Here is a 25,764-nt window from a genome sequence, read left to right as displayed (position 1 = left end):
GCTCATTTGTCATTAACACATTCATTGTTAAAAGTAAGACCTTGTCTATTTTGGTTAACATCTTCAGTTACCTTGAACTCGATCTGGCATATAATGAGCACAGCACATAATAGATGCTCAATAAATATTTATATTTTACAGACACAAATGAACTCCTTTTTTCCTTCCACTTCTCTTCTCTCCACCCCTCCTGTCTTGTTTCTCATCTTTTACATTCATTATGCAGAATAAGACAGAAGTTGTATAATGTCTCATGCGTAGTCATTTGTAACCCAGTAGGTAAAATCCTAAAACTCTTAAAATGTAACATGTGGACGACTCCTCAGAAATGTTTACCAGCCTCATGAAAGTGGCTCCTAATCTCCATGAATGCAAATGAAGGAGAGTTGTTCAACAGTTACCTTCAGGAAAACCATACCAAGTCTGTAATCATCGTCAGATTCTCTCTGCTCTGGCTCTGATGCACACCCCTAAATTCACTTCATTAGTTTTAATTGTCCGGCTCTGAGCCAGCAGAGATTTCAGAGCTATTTGGAAAATGGAATTAGCCAACTTGGAGGCTGGATAACTTTCTCCAAGGTGTTTAGCTGTCATCATACTCACAGTGAGCAGAGATGAAGCAACATCAGCTCCTACATTTGTCTTATCCTACAATGTGATTACAAATCCAACCATGTTTCTGAATACACACTGAGGCACCTGTACCCACAGCTGCATCAGCAGCAAACCACTCCACAGACTCAGGCACTCATTCATACATAACAATCAAATCACACACCCAACCTAACCACTTCTTACCACTGCCACTGTGACCGGTGCAAGCCATTGTCATTGCACACCTGGGCCACTGTCGAACTCTCATGCGGGCTCTGAGATTCTGCTCTACTCCTCCGCATGCTCTCCATTCAGCTGCTCCCCAGCCCAGACAGCTGGCTGTCCTCACATGCGGCCTAAGTCCTACCCTGTCCTACAGGTCCCTAACGCTCTGACCACTGTTCACTTGTCTGACACCACCTTGCACTTATGACTCCATTCCAACCACTTTGCCTTCTGCATATTTCTGGAATCCACAAGCATTACTCCTGTCTCTGCCCTTCTCACAAATGTGCGCCCAGGTTTCTGCTTAGTCAAATGCCACCTCCTCTGAGAAGCCTACCCTGAGTGCTGTGAGAATACCATCTAGTCTCTTCTACCCTGACACTGTTATTGTCTCCATAGCATTATGCAACATTATGCAGCCTAAGCATTTTATCCATCATCTCTACATTGTGTCTAAGGATGTGCTAGTAGGAGGGATGAAAAAAATCTGATTATAATAGAAGCCATCCCACTACACACACTTTCCAAGTCAGGGAGAGAAAACCAAGCCAACATAACATGTCAAAAGCACACATAGAGATATTCAGTCAACTCTCTGTACAGAGATTTAACCAACTGTGGACCAAAAACATTCAGTATTCAGATTATTGTGTTTGTACTTAACATGTATAACCTTTCAAATCATCATTATCCCCTGAATAATGTGATATAACAACTATTTACATAGCATTTACATTGCATTAGGGATTATAAATAATCGAGAGATGATTTAGAGTCTACCAGAGGATGCTCATAGGTTGTATGCAAATTCTAGGCCTTTTTATATAAAAGACAGGAGCCTTTGTACATCTTCATGGAAGGCCCTGAAACCAGGCCCTGTGAAGAGCCAGGAACAACTGGGTATCTCATGAGCAAATAATAATAATATCAACTTCAACAATGCCAGATACACTGAGAAGCAAATGACACTCATGTTAGGTCAAGTCTTGGTAACACTAATTTAAGACGTGCATTATCGCTCCATTTTAGACAGAAGGAATCTGGGCCTCTGGAACAGGAACTAACATTCCAAGAGTCTCTACTGCGATATGTCCATGCCCAAGTCTCCCCTTATTTCAACTACTAGTCATGAGGTGCAGACGAGATCCACCTGCCTCCGTTAACTTCCCTGCCTTACCTCTGGGGAAAAAAAGAGCAGAGGAGGGAAATGAAAAGCACATGGCATACCATTTCACCCACAACTCGCAGCCAGATGCTTTTGTTCACTTTCATAAATGCCAGTGCACTCCCGAGCCACTTATCTGTAGAGCAAGGGCTGCAATTCATGAGAACTGAGATGGGATTACCTCTGCCACGTCCCTCACATTGCACTGATTATAGGTCTTTACCTCTGTTTGGTTTTCCTGGTCCTGGATGCAAATGGATTTAAAACCTCCAGAAATGCAGGCTTAATACGCCATCAGCCATAATGTTCGACAAGTAAAAAGAAAATAGAAAGCAAAAGACCACTGTTGCACAACGATTATAGAGTACATTGAAGTTATGTTATTGCAAAACTTAAAGGAAAAGGAAAAGGTAGGAACGAATGCAGAGGAACTGAGGAAGAAGAAGAGGGAGGGGAAATGTGTTTTTCTTCTTAGCATTGCTTCTAAGAAATACGTGAGTTCTCTTTTTATTAGTAATAATTGTAAAGCATAGAATTTTCAGGAGCAGTCGCATAGCCCATTAGCTGGGGCTCATTGGACTTCACACAAAAGCAGAAAGAACCGAAAGACGTAAAAGGGCATGATGAGTGGGCACCCCATCCTAGGATACCCCAGAGGATGCATGTGTTGGTGTCAAAGAGGCAGATGAGGCAACACCCAGCCTCACTTCTCAAGATAATCCGGCAGAAACACAAGGAGCCTAAGAAAAGCCAAGAACCCACAGCAGTTCTGTCAGTTACCCCCGTATAGGTTTGTGGGGGTTGTCTTCTTCATGGGCTCAATGAATAGCGCAGGCTAAGTTGAATCGAATCCTGTCGCTTGCCTGCCCAGGTGGGGCAGCAATTCACACACTGGATGCCCTTTCTAAGTTTCAGTTTTGCTGATCTCAAGCTTAGGATGGTGGCAATGCTGGAGTGCTGCAGAAAGTATTACATGCATAATGGCACAGAGGCAGGTGCAGCTGCTGGTCCATGACAGGTGTTCAGTTCAGGTTACTTATTAAAAACCTATTGGGAGGTAGAAAGGGATGGAGGAAGGAAGGAAGGAAGGAAGGAAGGAAGGAAGGAAGGAAGGAAGGAAGGAAGGAAGGAAGGAAAGAAAGAAAGAAGGAAGGAAGGAAATTGGACAAAACAAGGAGGGAGGCAGGGAGTACAGAAGCAAATTATTTCTAAGTCCGAATTGAAGCAAGAAAACGATGTGACACGTCTACTTTGGCTAAGACCTCTGCAGTGGAAGAAAACCAATAAGACATCAATTTCAGCAAATCATTTATTTGGAAACAAAGCATGCTTCTGTGGCAAATCTCAGAGTTTCACTGTACTTCCCATTCACAAACACTCAGTTCTCCAGCACCCTGCTCATCACGTGTGCTCCCCATCACACACACTCATCCAGCCCTTCAGGGGATTGCACCAAATGTCACATTATCTGCCCAGCTGAGACCTCTTGCAAATACTGCAAGATAAGCTTCAGTCCAGCAAACACATCAAAACCCAATGTACAGCCCTATGATCAAGAAATCTCCCTTCCGGAAAAATATCATGAGATAATATTCTGAATTTCAGACAACATTTTATGTAGAGCATGATTTGCAATATAGGGAACAACCCAGCTGTCCAGTGATATGACACCGGCTGAACAAATGAGACAGGTTAATATGATGGACTGTTATACACATCATTAAAATTGTGTCCATGAGCATTTTTAATATCACAGGAGGATAGTTTATGAGAAGAAACTAAACAATGAGAATGCAAAATTGTATTACTGTAGTCTCCACTGTGTAGAACAAAGAAATTCTACCAGCCTTGGAAGAAATAGACTGGAGGAGGCCAACTCTCTGTGTTGTGTTTGAGAATGGTTTCTTTTTTGTGCTTGGTAATTTATATATATTTTTCCAAAGTGACATGATGGAGACTACCCCATCCCCCCCACAATCACCTCATTCTATTCCCAGTAAATAGATTTCTGCTCACTGCCATTCTGGGGTCCTGGCCCTCATCAAACACTGCTGTCCTAGATTAAGAAAGTGGACGCTGGGGAGGGCAAAGACAAAACACACACTAATTCAGAGTCAGAGCTTGGAGTCATCTCCAGAAGCATCTGTCTTAGTAGCGCTTCCTGCCACTCACTGCAAAGCTCCCTCCTCCTTTCCCTCCCAGCACTTAAGGGACCTTGCATTTCACCTATCCTCAAGACACCCCGGGGAAACTGGGTGGGATTTGAAAACTGACATTCTGGGCACAGTGCAGTAGGGATGCGCTGGGATCCCATATAGGCACTGGTTCTAACCCTGGCAGTCCCACTTCCCATCCAGCTCCCTGCGTGTGGCCTGGGAATGCAGTTGAGAATGGTCTAAAGCCTTGGAACCCCACACCCGCGTGGGAGACACAGAAGAGTCTCTGGGCTCCTGGCTTTAGATCGGCTCAGCTCCAGCCGTTGCAGCCACTTGTGGAGTGAATCAATGGATGAAAGATCTTCCTCTCTTTCTCTCCTCCTCCCTGTATATATGAATGATGATGATGGTTGAGGAGTGTGCATGTATTCCTGACTGGTGGTTCTTATCTTCAGACCTTTGAGTTTGTCATCCCTTCTGTCTTGGCCTGCATGGTTTGTGCTGTGAGGTCCACTAATAGTGACAGGAAGTTCATGTGATAAACCATTTTTCCTTTCAAAAATTCAGTTGTAAAAGATCAGTAAGCCCTAGAGATTGCTGTATAGAATAGTGCCTATCAGCAATCATACAGCAATGTGTATGCAAAGCCTGCTGACAGAGTGGGTCTTCAGTAAGTGTTCTTACTGCAAACAAACAATAATAATAAAGGGAGTAAGAGGTGACTTGAACGAAACGATGAGTTTGTCTATGGACTTGATGATGATGATGGTTTCATGAGTTTACTCTTTTCAAATTTATCAAGATGCATGCACTAAGTATACACCCATGTGGCTTTTCTATATCAATCATATCTACATGCAGAGCATAAAATAAACATTTTAAGGTAACTACACAAATAACAGTATGGATCTGATGGGAGATGTTGCAGATACAGAGAGCAGAACGTGCAAAGATGGAAGTTAGGAGTAGCCCTGAATAAGTGAGAAAGATAACCATTTCCACAGAGAGCAAAGTTGAAGGCTGGTACAAGACATGGTTGGGAAGACATGGGGCCAGGTTAAAGCAGGTCATTCCAGTCTCCCACACCCAACCCCTCTCTGTTGATAGCTGCTTCCCGGGTACTTGGCACATATAACTAAATACATACTTGATACAGTGGTTTGCTAGCTGGTTGCCTTGCTAGACTACAATCTTCTCATGGACAAGGAATGTATCTCTTCTTCACCATCATAGACTCAGAACCTACTAAAAGTCTAGATTCTGGAAAGAGGATGAGAGAAAAAGAAAAATGCCCAGTTACAATATGCTTCATGGAGTGGTAGGTCTTAAATTATTTTAATATTCTTTACTAAATTCCCTTTGGATTGTATGTTTCTATTACTTGAGGAATTAGGCTCTTCTCTTACAAAAATGTAAGAGGATTTCTTTAATGAGAGTTATAGGAACTTGGATATAACCCAGCAACAATTTTTCTTACACTGTTATGATGATAAAAATAACTCAGGGAGATTTGTGAAAATCTTGGGGAAAGCGCAGAAGAGTTTTTGAAGTGCTCTGTGTGAGAGCAGCAAGCGCTTCAGATGATTTGTGGCATGTTCTAAATCATCTTCTCTTAGATATAATTTTCATACACGAAGACGCACAGATCTCAAGTATGCATTCTGAGGCCTGGCGCAGTAGCTTAGTGGCTAAATCCTCAGCTTGTAATCACCAGGATCCCACTTGGGCACTGCTTGGTATCCCGGCTGCTCCACTTCCCATCCAGTTCCCTGCGTGCGGCCTGGGAAAGCAGTTGAGGATGGCCCAAAGCCTTGGGACCCTGCACCCGCATGGGAGACCCAAAGGAAACTCCTAGCTTCTGGCTCCTGACTTCAGATCTGCTCAGTTCTGGCCATTGTGGCCATTTGGGAAGTGAACCAGTGGACAGATCTTTCTGTATCTCTCTCTGTATATCTGGTTTTTCAATTTTAAAAAAGTATATAGTCTGACAATTTGGACAAAGTATACACTCATGCCACATGTAAGAGCAAACACAAATTAAAAATTTTCTACCTGTTGAAAATGTAAGAACTCTGTGCTCTCCCTTTCTTAAAGGATTTACTTAAGAAAATCCCCCACGGTCATCTTTTGCCATCCATGGGGAATTGGTCCTCACAACAAATACCGAAATCCAAGGATGTTCAGTTCCTTGTATAAAATGATGGAATATTTGCATATAACCCATGTCTTCCTCTATACTTTAGGTCATCACTAGGTTGATTATAATACCTTATACAATGTAAATCCTATGTAAGTCGTTGTTACAATGTATTTTTAGCAATAATGACAAAGAAAGTATCTGTCCATCTTCAACACACTTGCAATCCTTTTGTTAATGTTTTCAATGTATGGTCTTCAGAGGTGAGCCCCATAAATCCAGGGGATCAACTGTCACTGAGTGTGTTTTTCTGTCTCTTCGAAATGCATGCACTTTTCTTTAAAAGCTGGATGCTGCCCTTTGGTCCCTTGCCAACTTTAGGGACCTAACATGCAAACTGCACAGAAGAATATCCCAACAAGCGCAATGGTCCTGGTGCAGAAAGAGGCTTGTATGTTCAAGCAACAGAAAGGAAAAGGCAGGTGTTTGGTGGTCAGGATGGCCACATCCCACTCTGGAGCACCTGGGTTCAAATCTCAGCTCTAGATCTTGGTTTCAACTTCCTTCTAAAGGAGACCCTGGAAAGCAACAGTGATGTTCCAAGTCATTAGGTTGTGGCCAGCCATAAGGGAAACCTGCACTGGGTTCCGAACTTCTGGCTTTAGCATCAGCCCAACCCCAGCCATTGCAGGGTCTTGAGACAGTGAACCTATGGTGGGGAGTTCTCCGTCTCTAGGTCACTTTCTATCTGTGCAGCTCTCTGTGTGTCTGCCTCTCAGATGATAATGAATAGATAAACAAACATTTTTCAAAAGAAGCTGAAAGGAGAGTAGTCCTGGTGCACAGAACACAGGGGAGAGGGGAAAGAAACTTAGTTTGAGGCAACTGCTAGATCCTATAGGACATTTAAGACATGATGAGGAGTTTGGATTTTCTTGCAAGCATCATGGCTAGTTCTGAGGGAGCCTGAAAGGAGTTTAATGAAGGGGGTGACATAATCAGACTCTTGGCAGAGTGGCCGTGAGGGAATTGGTTCCACAAAGCTTGCAGAATGAGCAGCAGCTGGAGTTGGAAATGCACCTAGTGAGATCTCAGTAGGTGGTGGCTGCCATAGCTCTCACAATTGTCTCCATCTGGCCTTGTCCTTGTCCTGAGCGCAAGTCATCACCAAAAGAGCTCATTTCCTTCAAGTCAGAGGAAAGTTCCATCCAGGCCAGGGACACCCAGCCCCCCAAGCCTGGGACAGCTGACTCAGGAGCAAAGCAATTCCATCCCGCTGAGCTGATGACTGCTCTTCAGCTGTGCTGATGTGGCTCTGAACTCACTGAGGAAGACGCATCCTCACCTGCTGCTGGGGCTGTGCCTGGACTCCTGGCCTCACGAGGAGGGAGGCCTGCTGATTGGTTCCTTGCCTGTGCTCACGTGGTTGGTGTTACTGCCTAGATAAGTCCGCAAAGTAGCTACTGAGGAGGACAGAAATGGGAAATGCCATTTCCCCGCTCTCCGGGTCACACAATCCCTGGAGGGCCCTTCCTCTTCCCTAATTATAACACCAGAAATAACCGTCTAAGCGTTCAGCCCTGACTATGCTATAGACACAGCCAAAAAGAAATTGCATCGCCTCTTGCAAATCCTCAAGCCCGATTCCATGGAGGCATCCATCTCGCTCTGTGACAAGACTCAGAGAGGCTGAGTTAGTTACCTGAGGACACTCAGCTACTCAGGACCAGAACAAAGATTTGAACAGAGGCCTTCCCAACACCACCACTCATGCTAAACAGCTTCTCTAGCCCTACTCCATCTCCTACTGAGGAGGATCATGAAGATACGAGGGTAGGAGTGACTGTTCTGGATCTAACCTTTGTTCACAGAAGATGGCGTATGGCTCCATGGTACAGCTATCTGTTCCTCAGACGGCAGGACACATCGACCTTGGGGCTTCCTTCTAACTTGGAAGTTTGGAGATTGTATTGATAGTCTCTGAAGAGATCTAAAAAGCAGGTTGCTTAAGCAAGACTGAAAGCAGATACAAAGCAACAAATACTTCTTGGCCCTTCTATGTGTCAGGATTTATAATCTAGGAAAGATTCGTGTACTGCCACTCCTGAGTCCATTTCTGGCTAAGATGTATTAACAGGGATTGGGTTTACTCTTGTATCCAAAGAACCGCAAACCCTGAAAAACTGAAAGAAGCCATGAGCTTTTATTATCTTTTTTTATTGGCAAGGCAGAGAGTACTTGTGCCTGCTAGTTCATTCTGCCAATGTCTGCAACTTCTGAAGTCAAAGACAACAGCGGAGAAGATAATTCCGGTTTTACATGTGACTGGTGGGAAGTCAGTTAACTTGAGCCATCACCACTGCCTCCCGGGGTCTCCATTAGCAGAATACTAGAGCCAGGAGCTGGAACTGGGAAGCAAGACCAAACGCTGGCCTGAAGCAATGGTTTTAAAGCTTAGGGCATTCTGAGTAGGTACTGTGTAACCCTGGTAAGTTTCCCATGACAGAGTATGGGAAGATAGCACGTCTCAATCCAGGAAACCAGAGAGAGATTCCAGGATTGGGCTTAACCCTCCTGACAACTCATTGTCTCTCCAGGTCCCACTCCTTTTTTTTTCTTTTATCTGTTTTATTCATTTTTAATTTTGATTGTACATGCTTGTAAGATACAGTATAATAAAATCTAGATCCCATACTCAGTGTGTAGAGATCAGATCGCGTTAGTTATCGTTTCTATTTCCTTAAACATTTAAAAATGTTTTGGACTAGCAGTAATTGTACAGAATGACATTTCAGTAAGTGTATACATGAATACTGATCAAATCAGGGTGATTAACATTTTCCTCTCCTGTCACTACTTTGTCATCAGAGCCTTCAATCTTCTGTCTTCTATTTGCTCAGAAAATATGTAATAATAGAGTACACTGTGCAATGTAACACCAGGAACTATTCCTCTGTTTATGGTTTTGTACCAGTTATCCAATCTCCCTCTAACCCCTGATGCCTCCCCTTCCCAACCTTGGTTAATCATTACTCTATGTTTATGTTGACTTCTTCTTTGGCTCCACACATGCAAGCATGTGACTTTGTGTTTCTGGGTCTGGGTTGTTTCACTTAACATAGTGTCCTCCAGGCTCATCCATTTCACCCCCAATGACAGGATTTCCTAGTTCTTAAGTCTGGACAACAGTCCATTATGTGCATATCACATTTCCTTTGTCCAGTCATCTGTTGATGGACATATTCATTAATCCTGTATTAACAGTGCTATAGTAAACTTGGTGGTGCAGATATCTCTTTGACATAATAATTCCATGTACTTAGGACATATACTCAGTTGTAACATTGCTATAAGTCTCTTTCTAGTTTGTTTCCAGTACTTTCCCCTCCATACTTTTTTCCCATAGTAGATGTACCAGTTTTCAGTGCTATCATCGTCACACTAAAAATCAAGCTTCCAATACATGAACCTATGGGAAATGCAGTCAAAACACACCCAAACCAAGAAGAGAGTATTCTATCTACACTTAATGGATAATAAAACTGAGACGAGCAATGACATTTTCCTAAGTTCCTAAATTCACTTAACCTAAATTAGAATTCAAACCTATGATATGACAGAAGAACTCAATTTATCATGATTCAAAGTTTCTTTTTCCACGTCATCCTAGATTTTCCCCCAAACGCCTTGAACATGAGCATCAATGTGGGAATCTGTTTTATTTTCTATTATTGTGACTGTAGTCTGTACAATGTGTGCTCATTGAAATCAGGAACATACACTTAGAAGTCATTTGGGAAGATTGAAAAATCTTTTTTCCAATTCAGAAGCCTTCAGCTAGTATTAAAAACACGACTGTTGTGTTAGGGTTGATTGTTTTCTTTGCATGATAAAATGTGTCTCTTGATGGTTTCCTAACTAACTGCCTTTCCAACAAGCATTTCCATTTGCGTTCCCTTCTTGTGGCATGCAGATGGTAATAAAATAAAGCTGACATTCCCATCCTGCTCTTAACTTTCGTCACCACACATCATAAATAGTGTAGGAGTTCTCACCAGGGACTCCTGGGGAATATATAAATTGCTGTTATTTCTCTGGTTTACCACTTGGACCTTGAGTGATTTATCTTTACACAAGTAGGGGCTGCTGGAGAATTCATCTTCCAGCTGGAAGCAGGAAGTCCACAGCCCCACGTTCTTTGACAAACCAAAAAGGAAATACCCCTCACAGAGCAGCTAAATGTGGAATGGGTGATAGGCATGGAGGTCAGGTTAGTTCTAATGAGCTCACCAATTTGAACATGCCCGAGAGAGGCATCCCCCGTGCGTGGCAGTGACTCCTTCCAAAATGCAAGCTTCCCAAGCAGAGAGACCTTATCTGTCCCCATTAGCCCATTCCATGCCTTGCACATAGTAGATACTCTGTTGATAGTTTTCCAAAATTTTATTATAAAGATTTTCAAACATACTAAAGTTGAAGGAGTTTTAAAGTGAAAGCTTATACACTCACCACCTAGAATCCTACCATTAAAGTGTTGTTTTTTAACGTAACCATCTATCCATTAATCCACCTCTTTTTTCTGAAGCATTTCAAAGCAAATTGCAAACATCAATATGTTCCCCCTCAGGATCACAGCATGTATATCTTTCACTTCAGTTTAACATTTGTTTGCCTTTTTCACTTGACGAATGCAGCATTGTATAAAAATCTCAAAAGAACATTTGCTGAATATTATAAGATGAATTGTTACCCCCTTCAACATCTAAGTAAGTTCGTGTCCCTCTAAGTGAGGTGTTTTTGGAGAATGGGTCTTTATAGAGGTGAGACTAAATGAGTTCATCAGAGTGGATTCTAATCTGATATGAAGTGTCCTTAAAGGAAACAGAGATTGGGACATGGACACACATAGAAGGAGACCTCATGAGGAAGACTCCATAACAGGCCAGGAAAACCCTAGAACAGAGAGGGGTTAGTCCCATGCAGTCCATGAAAGGAACCAAGCCTGTCCACACTGGATCACTGCTTTCCAGCCCCCCCCCCCCCCCGCCAACTGTTTAGAAAATAAACTTCTGCTATTTAATCTATCTAATCTGTGGTATTTTTTGGCAGCCTAATAAACAAGTGCACTGGGCTTGGATAAATGCATTCTCCTATGTACTTCAAACACCTTCCAAGATACAAAATGCTATTATCCCATCACACGTGCCTTTTCCTGCCCATCTCTGCTGCAGACAAGGACCTGAATTTTTTTTTCCACCAAGTCAGCTTTGTTTATCCTTGAGCTTCATAAAAATGGAATTATTCACCATACATTCTTGTAGACAGTGCTTCTTTTCTGAACCTCATCCATGGTTGTCCTTGTATTTCCCTTGGGGTAGAACATTTCATTGCATAGATGTTTCAGTTCATTTCTTCATCGCCCAATTGATGAACACCTAGGCTTTTCCCAAGTTCTTTGATATGGTGGCTAACACTCTTGTGAATATCCCAATATGAATCTTTTTTCAAACATATGTTTTCCTTTATTTTGAGTAAATATCTCGGAGTGGAATGGCTGGGCCAGGTGTCAGGTGCATGTTGAGTCTTAGAAGAAATGGCCTGAGATTTTTGAAAAGTTGTTGCATCACACTGCATCCCCACCAACACCACTGGAAATTTCTGCTTATTCCACATCCTCTCCAATGTGTGGTGTTGCTGCAGAATTGGATGAATGAATAAAATTACCTCTGAGTCTTGAGACGACCATGCCTAGAACTCCCTTGCAGAGACCTCCCAAGGCAAAAGCTGGTTTCTCTTCCATTCTCTTCCCCACCACTTCACAATTGTGTGATCTGAACAACCCATTTAAACTCCTCGAGCGTCATGTGTTTCAAGTAGCACAAGGAAATGGCGCTGAAAGCACACGGAGGGAGATGAGAGTATGAGGCAACATAGGCAGTGAGCCGAAAATGCTGCTTCCAGAGCGGAGTGAGTCCGTGTCTTTTTTTTTTTTTTTTTTTTTTTTTCATCTTTTTGTGCTCTGCTTGTTCCTCTAGCACATCAAGCTTGCTCCTTAAGTGTCTTTTGGCATCCTTTCCTTCATCACTGATCCTGCTGTTGGAAAAACAAAAGCGTAAGTTAGGGTACAAAGACTGTGTCTCAGACCAAGATCTAAATTGGCATTCATCTCTTTCTCTCATTAATTTTGACACTGAGAACATGGAAATCATAATTTTCTTATCTGTAAATTACAGAGAATAACACCTTTCCCCTCAAGGCTGTTGGGCGAGTCAAATCAGGTAAGGGTCTACTCTGGGATCACAAAGGAGGTGGTCGTGAAAGGACAGTCCCCTTCCTCCCCCAGGTCTGAGGTCCAGGAAGTGCCCTTCCTGCACAGCCCCCTTCCCTATTCCCTTCCATCTCCAATTAAAGATAAAGATAATTCTCTGTATGTTTAACAGAGGATTCCTGTGGGATGAAAACAAAAGCCTTTCATTCGGTCATCATCCCATTCCGTGGTTATTATTAACTACTGGTTGACTTGTGCTAATTGCACATCTCTGGATAAAAAGGCTACCATTTCTCAACACAGAGCAGGCACTAAACCATTTGGCAATTTGCAGAATATGTGCTCTGTGCTCTGACTAATTAAAGGGCCGCTGAGTAGAGGGGCTTACAAATTTTCAGGGGGGATCTCAGAAGGAGGGCAGTTGCTTGTTCACTGTCATTCACTGGCGCCTTAATGTGCTATGTTCATTTTAAATGGACTCTCTATGCTTCTAGAAGCTGCCCAAGTTTTATACAGTGATGAGTGCTGGAAGACTGTCTCCTAGACTCACAGATTTTCACTAAATAATGAGAATATGTGATAGATGGATCTTATCCAAACTGCACTTTTGGATAGCCCAAATAGTTTAAGTTACTACAGTATTTACATTTAAGCAGAAAGGAAACATTTATGAAGCCAGAAAATAAAAACCTATACTTGTTTTTTTAATAAGATTTATTTTTATTGAAAAGTCAGATTTACAGAGAGAGGAGATATAGACAGAAAGATTTTCCATCCTCTGGTTCACTGCCCAAGTGGCCACATCAGACAGAGCTAACCAATCTGAAGCCAGGAGCCAGGAGCTTCACCAGGTCCCCCACGCAGTTGCAGGGTCTTAATGCTTTGGGCCATCCTCTGCCACTTTCCCTAACCACAAGCATGGAGCTGGAAGGGAAGTGGAGCCGCCAGGACATCAACCAGTGCCCATGTGGTATCCTGTCATGCAAGGCGAGGACTTTAGCCACAAGGCTACTGTGTCAGGCCCCAAAACCTATATTTATGTGCAGATTAAAGATTTTTCTAGCTTGTAACCTCTTGGAGCCTCAGTTTCCTTATCTATTAAATACAAAAATAATGCTGTTTTAAAGTCATAAAGATCAGCCACAACACATAGAAATCATCCAACATGACACACACAACAGGTATTTTCGACACACTATCTTATCAGCAGCACTACCAGCAGTGAGTTTGTAATTTTCAACTTGTAAGTAAAGTGAATCCACTATGTATCTGAAAGCATTCTCCTGGGACTTCTGTCCCCGAGTGGCCCAAACCCTACATTAAATGCAAGAAAGGTCAATGTGAACACCTCATAAGTTTTCGTGTAAGGCCGGGTCCTTTTTCCTGCCTTCCCAAGGATCCAAAGCAAGTTAACATACACTTACACATTATTGATGTACAAGAAAGACAATGCTATCATAACCTGTGGCTCACAGAGAGACAGTGTGCTTGGTGAAGTCAGATTCTGCAAAGGGAGCTTTCCACTTGACTTCACTCCCCCTGGGCACCAGAATTTCGGTAGTGACAGTCAGGATAGCTGATCCAGATCTGACATCTAGGTGAACAATACTTGTAGGGATTCTGAAACTCTAGGTCTTTTTAAAACTAAGGAATGGTATGGAAAGAATGCCTGAACCTTTACACTGCAGGATTATCCAAGGAGACTCCAATGCTTGCTTTTTTCCAAGTACTCCAGGCCACAGAGATGGGTAGAGAGTCTTCTATTCTTCTAGACCAAACAGAAAGAATAGGTTGGGACTTTTTTTAAAAAGATTTATTTGTTTTTTATTGGAAAGTCAGATATACAGAAAGGAGGAGAGACAGAGAGGAAGGTCTTTTGTCTGATGATTCACTCCCCAAGTGGCCACAATGGCCAGAGCTGTGATGATCCAAAGCCAGGAGCCTAGAGCTTCTTCCAGGTCTCCCTCGTGGGTGCGGAGTCCCAAGGCTTTGGGCCATCCTCTACTGCTTTCCCAGGCCACAAGCAGGGAGCTGGTTGGGAAGTGGAGCATCTGGGACACAAACCAGTGCCTATATGGGATCCTGGCATGTACCAGGCAAGAACTTCAGCTAGTAGGCTACTGCACTGGGCCCGTAGATTGGGTCTTGTTGCTCAGGGATAGAAGACCCAAGGGAACAGTGTTCATAATTCTATGAGCCCTGTTTTCACTTCCTTCATGCCTCTCACATGCAAAGGAAGTTTTGATCAAAAGTCTGATATCTCAGGCACTTGCTGGAGCCTAACGGGTCACACGCTTGCATGAGTGACAACACTGTGTGAAAGGGGCCACCAGAGTCAGTCTAGTGATGTTTACCAAGTGGGAATGTGCAGTGTTACCTACAAGACAGTCTTCTTTAGGATAAATTAGAAGGTTACTTAAAAAATTATTCAAGTTTTCCACTGCTGGAAAATATTCTTGGAAACATCTTGTACAAGTTTAGGGACCAAAACCAACCCTTAAACACCCAGTTCAGAGCTTAGTCACTGGACTCGCTCAGCACTGGCTTCCAGTCTCAGCTCTCCTCCTTACTATCTAGGTGACTTTGAACTAGGCTCAGCCTCCCCATCTTCCAAATGAAGACAATGTTGTAGCTACTAGCTTGTGTGGTATTCAGATGGATTGCCATTATATTTATAAAACTGTAAGCATAATGCTTGGCACATAGAGTTGAATAATAAATTAGTGTATCACAGTTTGGAGAGAGGAGTCAAGAATATGGGATAAAGCTCTCCAGGCCTTCTGTGATGATAACTGTAGGCTGGTCTATTTCACAGCAGTTTAACTCCTATGTAACCTGCTTCCCATGTAACCAAGCAGCTCCTTCGTAGACACAAAGTCAACACAAGGATGTGTAATAACACCAAAAAGTAAAGGGGAAGAGAGCAACAAGTTAAACAATAATAAAACCAAAAGAATAAAACAGAAGAGAAATTGGGGAGAAATTAGAGCTATACCACCATAAATAAAATTATCCTTGATGGTTTTAAATGTTACTGTAAACGGATGAAATGATCATCCTTCCATCTGATTATTCTTTACAGCCCTTGTCTGTATTCACACTAAATTGGTCCTTTTTCCTTTTACTTATTGAGCCTTTTATTTAATAGAGCATTAAGCCCTTGTCTGTAATATAAATGAAAAAATGTATTATCTCAAAAACTGAAAGAAGGAAGAAATAAGGGAGGAAGAAAGAGAAAAAGGATTACGTACTTAGAATTGTATCTGCAAACTATGCTGAATCTGTTAAAAAAGAATTTTAAACTAAAAGTAAATAAATAATTTCAATAAAAGGCAACAGAAAAAAAACAGAGGAGAATCTCCCTGCAACAACAGCATTCATGGCCAAAGACGAGACATTTGAAGAATGCTTCAGGAAAAAGAAAGATGCTTAGTGGCCAACAAATGAGAGCAACTTTTGGAAAGTCGCTTACCTGTTCAAAGCTTTAACTCTGTCCCCTGTAAAGTAAAAACCCTGGTACCTTCCTTCTGGGGACCCTGAGCCTGTTACACGTGACAGCATCAGAAATGTGGTCATCACAGTGTCCCGTCCTCAGTCCTGCTAGAGAAATGGAAACAATTATGCTTTTTCATGGCAAAGATGGAAATGCATTTTAACTTTAAAAGGAAACAGTGGCTTTGATTTGGTGTCTGAGGGTCTGATCACCCAAGCCGACATCTTTCCTTTGGGGGTCTCACCACTTCCCTCTCTCCCCTTACCTATAGTCAAGGATCATTCATTATCTTTTCCACTTAAAAAATGCCAAATGTGTGTATATTTTCCATGTTGTCTTACACACTAGATCCAAAGTGAGAAGTCCTAAATGTCTACATTCACTCAGCAAATATTTCTGAGGTCCTGGTATGTGTGTCCAACACATGAGATGAAAACATGTTTTCATATTCCCTGCATAAGCTCATAAACTATTGAGGAAAAGCAGATTGGAGGATGTGCAATTATAATACAATGATCATTAAGAGCTGCTTGATATTCCAACATTCTTTTCCTTTCTTGATTGAATAAAAATGACTAGAGTCTATGCAAGATTACAAATTTATGTTAATGAGAAAGTTCAGGAAAGGAAAAAGTGCAAGCAAAATAAAAGTTAGTCAAAAGTAAGATGAATATCCACAGCACACGTGTTTACAGGTCATCAGTAGCCTGCAAATAGAGTACTGAGAATCCTAGGAGCCAAAGCAAAAAAGGTAAGAAGTTACGAAGAAATTTGACATAGTAGACAGAGAAGGAGGGACTTGTCCTGCGAAGGAATCAAAGATACCCTATAGAGGATCATATCTGAGATGAATCCCAAAGCCTAAACAGGAAGACACAGGATGGCACACATAGGCAAACATATCTGGAGGCCAGATAAAGCAAGCGCCCAGTTTGTGAGCAAAGCTCAGGACGCTGTTCCTTTTGGCAGCTTTCCTCTGTCGGATAGGATTGGGTTAGCACCAAATTGCATACCAGATCCTGCCAGCAATCTGTCCTTGCTGTTTCCACAGCAAGCCATTTAAACAGGTGAAATTCAGCAAGAGCCACGTTGGTGGTAGGGCACAAGTACATTCTGAAATTTTGCCCTTCATTTTTGTGCCTGGCTTGGCAGAGGGAAAGATACACAAGAACCGATTCAGAGGTAAATAGTCCCCTGCTCTCCCAAGGCCATCTGGATGGCAGACACCCATCACAGCTGAAGCAAACACCTTCTGGGGATCTGCATGACTCATTGGCCATCCAGAATGTTCTCTGACCAGGCCCCTGAAGCCCCTTGGATGGAGGCCCAGGGATACTTGGTGGAGGAGCATTCCACTTCACTTTCAGGTTGTATGCATACTGCCCAGCCAAGCCAGCAGCCAGCTGCCCAGCCCATCTGTCCACTGTGCTCACTGAACACTCTCCTGGTGTTGGACACTGCTGTTCAAGCCAGGTCCTGCAAAACCTTGGAATATGTGTGTGGTGAGTCAGGTACCCCAGGAAATGAACACTCAGCAGAGTATAGCCCCATTGGAGCAACACTTACGAGGAAGAGGGGGAAAGAGGGAAGAGGTGAATAAAGCAATGAAAGAGACAGCTGAGCCCATGGGGACACTGCAGACAGGGCAGCCCTTTAAGGATATTGCAGACTTAATTGAGGGAGGCATCCCTGCTCCTAACCACACTGACCATGGATGGGATCATCATCTCCAGGTGAGCGGACAAAACCCTGAACAAGACAGTACCCTGTCGGGGAGGGACTCAGCTGTGAACTCTCAGTCAATGTTCTCGACAGTTGGGAAAATGAATGCCTTGGTCTTGTCAGGGCAGCATCCCAGTAGATCATGGTGGGGGGGAGACATTTGTATCCTCAGAATAAGAAGAAACTGTGTGTTCCGGGCAGGGGAATAGCATGGCTTGATGTTCACTGTGCTAAGAGCACTCCATGCTGGGTGATGAAGTGGAGATAGGCAAGAATGGCAGCAGGAAGACCAATTAGGAGGCTGTGGGAGACAGCGAGGCCAGAAGGAGGGTGAGGTGGGGGAAGCGGTGAGATGGATGGGTTACAGCAGCAGGACACAATGAATGACTGTCTGGGTTCCGGCTAGAGCACCTGGGCAGATCACAAGACAGCAGGTGCTGCAGGAAGTCGGGTTTGGGGAGAAAGTTGTGGGCTCTCTCGGGACCAGCATGAGGCTGAGATTCACAGGAGGTGTCCAAGAGGTGATGTCAAAGAGTTTTAGAAGAAAAACCAAGGCTAGGAACAGAAAAGAATAGAAATCTCATTGGGCATCAAGACAATAGCCGAGGCTGGGCAGGGGGAGGTTGGTGAGCCCTCAGAGAAAGGAAAGGAACAGGGGCCAGTGAAGAGCCCCCAGACCCACGGCACACCTGACGTGCAAACTGACATCCAGAGACTCCAACACCTTGGCCAAGGTCTAAACACGTAGATCCTAACGCCTAACTCTATTCATTTATGACATAATCCTGCCATATTTTTGTGACTTTTTTTGAAGATTTATTTTATTATTGGAAACGCAGATTTTTACAGAGAGAGAAAGAGAAACAGAGAGGTCTTCCGTCTGCTGGTCACTCCCCAAATGACTGCAACAGCCAGGGCTGAGCCAGGAGCTTCCTTCTGGGTCTCTCATGTAGGTGCAATGTCCCAAGACTTTGGGCCATCCTCTGCTGCTTTCCCAGGCCACAAGCAGGGTGCTGGATGGGAAGTGCAGCATCTGGGACACAAACCAGTGCCCATATGGGATGCTGGTGCCTGAGGTAGAGGATTAGCCTACTATGCTGTGGCGCCAAATCAACCCTCTTCTTCCTAAACATTCCTAAGGACAGGAGATGAAGCTGAACCCTTTGCCAAACCAAAGCTGGCTCATTCAGCGCAGCATCATCTCCAAGCTCTTCTCCCCAGGGCAGGTTGGTTCAGGAAAACGACGTTCCTTCCACCTCAAGCTTTACCACCATTCTCTGTGAAGTGTCAGACCACAAGCAGAGAGCTGGGTGGGAAATGGAGCAGCCGGGACACAAATCAGCACCCTTGCAGCTAGTGCTGCACGGTGAAGAATTAACCAGTTGAGCAATTACAACGCCCTTTTCACTGCCATGTTTGCTTTCTCAGTCCCTCACTCATGCGCTGGTTCCTGGAGAGGTCATTTGCCCAACGTTCCTGCGTGTACCCACCTCACTCCCTTAGCCTTTGCTTTCTATCTTACAGAGGCCATCTTCGTTCCTGCCACTGGGATACTTGTATGGCCCAGGACTTTGGGGTTCCCCAGTCAATGCTAAAAATCCAGACCAGCCAAGCTTGCATTTATCTGCAGTTTCAACACTCTCCCTGTACTTTCTAAACCCACGGAGGTCAACGAAGACCTTTGTCTAGTAAGACCATGAAAATAAGGAAAATCACACCAGTTTTGGACAAAGAGCAAATATTTAACAAGGGTGAATACTTAACAAGCTTTACTTATCATTTAAATTCAGAAGACACACTGAAGCTCAGAGGACTTAATTGACTTGCCCTCTCATTGCCAGGCAAATGACAGTTTTCTGGGGACACATAACTGGGTTGAGCCCTTCAAGGTATAAAAAACATCAATAAGCAGCATTTAATGATCACTTTACCACATGTCAGGTGCTTAGCTAAGCATTAGACAGGACTTCTCTCACTTTTTCCCCACAATTATCCCAGGAGGTAGGTATCATTATACCCTGAGGCCCAGAGCAGCCAAACGTCTGGTGCAGGCATCTGAGGCTGCTAAGCAGGGATCTCAGCCCAAGCCCTGAGTCCAACCTCCTGATGCTACAACTACGGACAGCTTCTGCAAAGGTTTTCTCTGAATCCTCATTTTAAAATGTCTCCCCATGCAGCACCATCCCTATCATCAAAAAATTTACATTGATTTATAAAATTCAGATGAATAGCAAAAGGAGTTTGCTATTTATATCCTTAGAGGATCCATTCAAAATCTTATCATGCTGTTAAAACATTATAATAGTCAACACCTGTGTGATCTAGAGCAAGTCACTTTACTTATCCAAGATCCAATTGCTTCGTTGTTCATTGACAATGATAATGCCCTCTTTACGTGGAATTTGTGAAGATCAAATGCAGTAACCCAGTACCTGGCACAAAGATGGCCCACATAGCAACATCTTCAAGATGCCTGAGTCCCATATCCAAGTATCTGTGCAAGTTCCAGCTGCTCTGCTCCAATCCAGCTTCCTGATACCGAGCTTGAGAAGGCAGGGCTTGGGCTTTGACACCCATGTGGAACACCGGGCTGAATTCCTGGCTTCTGGCTTCTGGCTTCAATCTGGCCCTCGCACGGGAATGCTGAGTTGGTAGAAGAAGCTTCAGAGAGAAATGGGGTGGCCTCCTTTGAGCAGGCACAGTGGCTTTCAGTCTTCATGTAGACCTTTGGAGGAAGCAGTATTTTTTTGCCTAAATTGCTGAGTGAAAAATGAAAACACAGACTTTTCACATTCATCTTCCAAATGTGCAGAAAGATTCTGTTGCTCGAAATATTTCATAAGGAAGTTACAGAACCTTATCATCACAGACCTCACTCCATGTAATTATCAACACCAAACAACCATGGTAAAGAAGCTTAACAATCCAAGTGACTTAGGGAACTCCAAAGGCAGCTTGCAGGGCTGCCAATGGATCCAGTCGTGCAGACACTGTGACAGACAAGGCCCGTGACACTACACCCCTATAGGAATGCCGGGACACACAGAGGCCACAGGGCAAGCTGGCACAACGTGCGGAGAAAGCCAACATCAACATCAAGTGCCAAGGAGGGGACAGAGAGCCTAGCTGGGCAGATGGAAAAGGCAGGGAGGCAACTGCATATGGGGGCCAACTCCTTGATTTCTGCAGAGTCTTGAACGTTAAATCCTTCTCTCCCAGGCTGTGTTCTGAAGAGTGTGTAGCTCCACCACTGCCAAGGTCAAGGAATCCCAGCTGTCCAGATGCACTTTGAAATTTCTTTCAAGGTGCACTTAAAACATCACAGAACTGGCCACCTCCCAGAGTAACTGAAGTCTGCTCTGCTGGGACATGAGAGCACACCTCCAACAGCTGTGTCTGCGTGGGCCGGGCTGTAGGGTTCTGGACCCCTTTTGGCCTCCCCTCCTTCCTCACCCACTTGTGAAAGCTCCTGGTCACGGGAGTCTGTGGCTTCTGCATTAAGTGTCCTTAGATTCATGGCTTCATTTCCTTGAACTGCAGTCCCCATCTGCAAACATACACAGGTTATAATTATGGCATCTCTCTCCTGGGTTGCTATGAAGACGAGATAAAGTACAAATTACAAATCAGTCCTTAAGAAAAGCTAGCTTCCTAGGTCTACCCCCAGCCAGGGGATCTGCACCCACAATGATAATAACCAATATGTCCTACAGTCAACACTTCACAGTTCTTACTGATCTTCACAAGGGCCCAATGACGTAAATATTATTAATATGCTTTTAGAGTTGGGCCAGCCAAGTTCCAGAAACGGTGTATAATGTAGCCAAGGATATGGTTAGAGGTAGCCATGTAGGAGTCCAGTGTGTTTTCAGATACCATGCTGTTAACTTCAACCATCATAGCACATAAAGGAGTCGGTATTTTCATCTCTTCTTCCTTCACATCCTCACTCATTACGATTTCCTCTCCTCTCTGTTCTTTTCCTGGGTTAACTGTAGATCCAGCCTTCCTTGACACCAACAAGTACTTAGGGATGTTTACAAAACACTCATATGTCAAATCACTTTCTTTCTCATTTATCCAATGCACTTGTATTATTCTCCCAACCTCAGTTGCTGCCTGAGCCACTTAATGCTGTGTGAGGCCCCAAGAGCTGCCCAGCCAGCAAGCCAGAAAAACTCAACAGTCCAATTGAGCAGAATTCCAATAAAAACCAAGAATCAAAGAATTTGAGTATCTAACTCACAACCTCACAGCAAGAATTTTCAGATTTAATAACAAGAACCTGGATACCTGGCTTTCCTCAAAGCAGTGTTAGTAACTATGCCTGTACGTATGAATAATGGTGACACAAACAAGGCCAGCCACATGCTGGCAATGTGCAATGTTTGTTCTTGCCACTTCAAATGTATTTTTGTCTCTAAACAACTCCATGTGACATGAACTCTAGGTATTCCCATTTTACAGAAATGGGGCCAAGCTTAAAAAGACTCAGTAATTGATAGATTCCACAACTCAAAGTGGTGGATCAAGGATTCAGTCCCACATCCACCACCCACAGTTCTGAATCCTATCCCTTTAACTGCTGCACTCTGCTGTTTCCAGTTAAATAAAAGATGAGGTTATATCCCAGCAGGTGCCATGGAAGGCACAAGTCCCTCAGGTTCTGAGAGTTCAAAGGCAGGCAGCATCAGTGAAGGATGCAAAGGAATGAACACTTGCTCTTTTACCTGGAAACTTGCATGTCACCTAGATGAGCCATAATGTCTGCAAATTGGAAAATTAGCACCCAATCCAGAAGGTCAGTGTGTGCATTTAAGTGGATATGATATAAAGGAACACGGGCAGCTTGAGGCATGTTATTTACATAGAAGATCTGCACTGGGGGGAGCCTCACTACTTCCTTTCTGCTCTGCCTTTCATGTTCAGGACGAAAGAAGTCTGGGATCCGGCTGAATGTGGTGGGCCACCTGCTTCCCTCTGCTCTCCTGCGGGAACAATCCAAAGGCCTCAAATCATTGTCTCAATAGAACCAATTCAGAGAAACTACATCACAGGAGGCAAGAAAACCGCCTTATCCTTGTGCTGCTGAGTCCTCAATTTGCAGAAGCACAGAACCCAAGTAATGAGGAAATAAACACCCGGGCCCATTCTGGAGCCGCTTCCCTTGGGAGGCGGGCTCCCCTTCCCGGGTGGAGACATCCACGGTGTCAGAGGGCCCAGTGGAGCCCAGTCGCGCACATGAGGGCAGCCCAGAGACCCCAGGTGGGAAGGCGCTCGGAGTCATGGCTCAGCCTCCCACGACTCTGTGTTGTCTCCAAGCATGCTGTCTGCTCCCTCAGCCAACCCAAGAAAGAGTTCTGGAGCCTGGCACAGGGCAGAGCCCTGTGAGTGCCCGGTGATTATCAGCACAGCATGCGATCGAGCAGGTCCCTATCCGGCTCTCCTCCTTTCTCAGCTGGATATGCTGCCCTCAGTGCAGAAGTGGGGAGGGATGAGACCTACCCATGGGTGGCTGAGCGGATTCAATGAGAAAACAGTGCTAAGCCACGGAGCACAAGGTCTCAACCATTGGAATGGACACAGCTGGTGGTATCCATGTTTTCATGAGCCATCTATTCTGCACTTCAAATGGAGACGGTCCCTGACTTTGGATGGTTTAATTTATCTATTCGGGCTTTATGATGGGACAAAGCAATAAATACTAGTAGAAACTGTCCTGTAAATGTTCAACTCTGCAATTTTCCTCAGCCCCTGATATGTGGTAGGACACTGTATTGAAGCTCATTTCTCATTGCATATGAGATCTTAGATTTTATGCCAGGAACGATGAGAAATGAACTAGAAGACTCACCAACGTAGAAGACTCTCATTTAGCAGTGCTAAATGTCTGGGGGCTTGCCCCACCCCACCCTCCTAATAAGACTTCACAACAGTGACCACCATGCCCTCCTCATGTGGAAACAGCAACTGCTTGGCAGCCAGAACCGCTCAGGGCAGCATGCTCGTTCTGCCACAGAGCCTGTGAAGTCAGAGAAACCTTGACCAGTGCCCTCAGCCTCACTTGTCTCATGTGTAGAATGGGGCTGATCTCCCAGACACTGAACATCAGATGGGATGAACCCTGGGAGTAAAAGAACTGTGGAAAGCAAACCACCTCCCCTCCCCTCCTCCAGCTTTCCTCTGCGTCTCCACTCACACCACCTGCACCAGCTCCTCCGTAATCCCATCGTTTGCTAGCTTTTCTTCTGTGATCATATCTGAGTGTTTTGCTGCATGGCTCGTTGAGAACTGTTTTAATCTCTTTATCGCAGGCACCTGAGCTAAAATTTCAATTATGAAAAGTGAAACACAAACAGCAGGTATCAAAATCATGACAGTCTGGTGGTTGGGGGGGAAGGAGTATATTTTTGTAATTATGTATCAAGGACAGACGTTTTAAACAGAGCTAGAAATATTTTGAAAATTCTATCAACAGAAACATTAAAATTGACTTAGGGTCCAATTAAAACCCCATATGTTCAAAGTCCTACCATTGATGAGGAAGTCTTACAGACTTGCAACTTAATGCATTATTCATGGGAAAGTGGTGGATTTCCCCATGTGAGGATGGGTTGAACAGGAATGACTTTAAATGAATAGTTTTATATCATTGAAAAATAAGAGACTCAACTTACACATTCGTGATTAAAGTGACACTGATGGCTGAGCTTCGTGCCGCTATCAGCAAGGAACCATCTTCAGGATTCCCAGCTCTGAGGATGGACTGCATGCACAGGTGAGCACCTGCTCCCAGGTAATCAACTTGCCCTGCATGGAACACCCCCAAGATCTTTACATAGATCACCAGGAGGCAGGTTGGGACCCTGCAGCAGCAGGGTGCCACAGTGAGCAGTTGCTAAGTGGGCACCTTGCACAATAGCAGTGCAATGAGATGATAGGGGTGAGGGACTGGCCCCTAGCAAGCACTGAGGAACTGTCGCAGGAAACCTGGAAAGCTGGCATCCTTCACCCACTCATGGAATACAGGGCCCCTAACAACGTTGCTAGACATACGCAAGGTTCTAGATTAGTAGTGGCTGCCTAGATCAGAGCTTGACAATACCAAAACTCTTTCATTCATCTCCATCCAATAAGCAAATAGTCATTGAGCATCTCCCAGGCTCCCTGATTCATTCTGCAGGTGCAATGGCAAACTACATGAACACACTAAAGTTTCATGAAGTTCACAGCCAGACCTCACTTCCCCAACAAGGTCAAGAGTACACTCAAGGCCAGTTCTCGCTTGCACAGTCCGTCACAATGGAAACAAATTCCCAGGCTTCCCGGTGTGTCTCCAGCACCATATTCTGCTGATCTGTAACTTTTTCCAGGGCGATAGCAAAGGCCGTGGCAGTGTGGGATCAGGCCTGCCCAAGAGGCCTTGAGGTGGCATGTTTAAATTCAAAGCAGCTCAGCTCCCAAGTTCCGGCTGTAAATAATTAGAGAAGGCAACGGCAGCAGGGGGCCTGGTGAGGACATAGAATGCAGAATAAACCTGTCATGAGGCGATGGAAAGTGCACATGCTGGCGTTTGCAGGCGCATCCTGGGCTCACGAGAACCATAAACCAGACACAGCAGCTCAACTGCAAAGTGGCTCTGAAGAAGCCTCAACTTCCTCCAACTTCCCCCTTCAAAAGCAATACTGGGTTCTTTGCGGACTCGGCAGCTTTTGCAGGACCCAAGCGTACTGTCAGCAGCTCTGCGATGAGAGGCTTTTCTGAGGCCCATGAACCTTGCAGGATTATAATTTCCTGGGATTTTCTCAAAGTTAAGGCTACTTGGAGTAGATGCCTCACCCCTTTAATCCATTAGCTTTGAGAAAATATTCCTATCAGAATCATATCATAACAATGCCACGATCAGATATTTACTGGGAGATGAGCACATGCTATACTCTGTGCCAATCACTTGGTGCACTTGAACCTCCTAACCACACATGGCACAGCATGCAGTCCACATCC

This window comes from Ochotona princeps, chromosome 24, assembly GCF_030435755.1.
Source record: "Ochotona princeps isolate mOchPri1 chromosome 24, mOchPri1.hap1, whole genome shotgun sequence".
NCBI lineage: Eukaryota > Metazoa > Chordata > Mammalia > Lagomorpha > Ochotonidae > Ochotona > Ochotona princeps.
This window is presented reverse-complemented; position numbering follows the sequence as displayed.